This window comes from Heteronotia binoei, chromosome 18 (genome assembly GCF_032191835.1).
Source record: "Heteronotia binoei isolate CCM8104 ecotype False Entrance Well chromosome 18, APGP_CSIRO_Hbin_v1, whole genome shotgun sequence".
NCBI lineage: Eukaryota > Metazoa > Chordata > Lepidosauria > Squamata > Gekkonidae > Heteronotia > Heteronotia binoei.
The window spans coordinates 25,284,192-25,284,939 of NC_083240.1; positions in this window are offsets into that span (position 1 = coordinate 25,284,192).

The window sequence follows — 748 nt, forward strand, 5'->3', positions numbered from 1 at the left end:
TGTGTTGGTCTCTTTTTATGAGTGCTTAAAATACTGTGGTCCTCCCCTCTGCACTAGCCTTGGGGCAAATGAGGGTATAGAAAACTAAATAATAAAGAATTAAGAACCAGTGCAAATGCCTTTTCCTGTCCCATCAACCTTGCTGCTGCATTAGGGTTGCTAGCAGTGGAGGGTGGGGAGGATAGGGACCTCAGTGGGGTACAATGCCATAGAGTCCACCTTCCAAGGCATCCATTTTATTCAGGGGCACAATCTCTGTAATCTGGAAATGTTGGAATGCAAGCTTGAAAGCAGAATAGAGATAAAAATGTGGACAGTGTTTTGCATGCAACCTTGATTTTGCTGTTAGAGAAAACTTATTGTTTCATCTACGCATGTGCCTGCTGTCACCAGGCAGAGTAGACACGATGATTTATAGGCTGATGTTGTGGAATGTTGTGATGTAATAGAACTAATAAGAGCACTGCTGAGGTGCGAAGGTGGAGTTACTTTCCCCATGCAAATCTCCAGTGCACTTGGAACTTCTCTCTCAAGAATTCTTCCCTGAAGTTTTTATTGCCTCATAAATCTTCTTATTAGCATTGCAAGTGTTAGGAGCAGGTACTCCTACATGGAAATACATTGTAATTTCAGGAGTTCCCAGGTCCCTCCTGGAGGCTGGCATCCTTACGATGCATGTTGAGTAATCTCTTAAAAGTCACATCTTCAGAGTGTTCTAAACTTTAGATCTCCATTCTGTTTGCAGTAC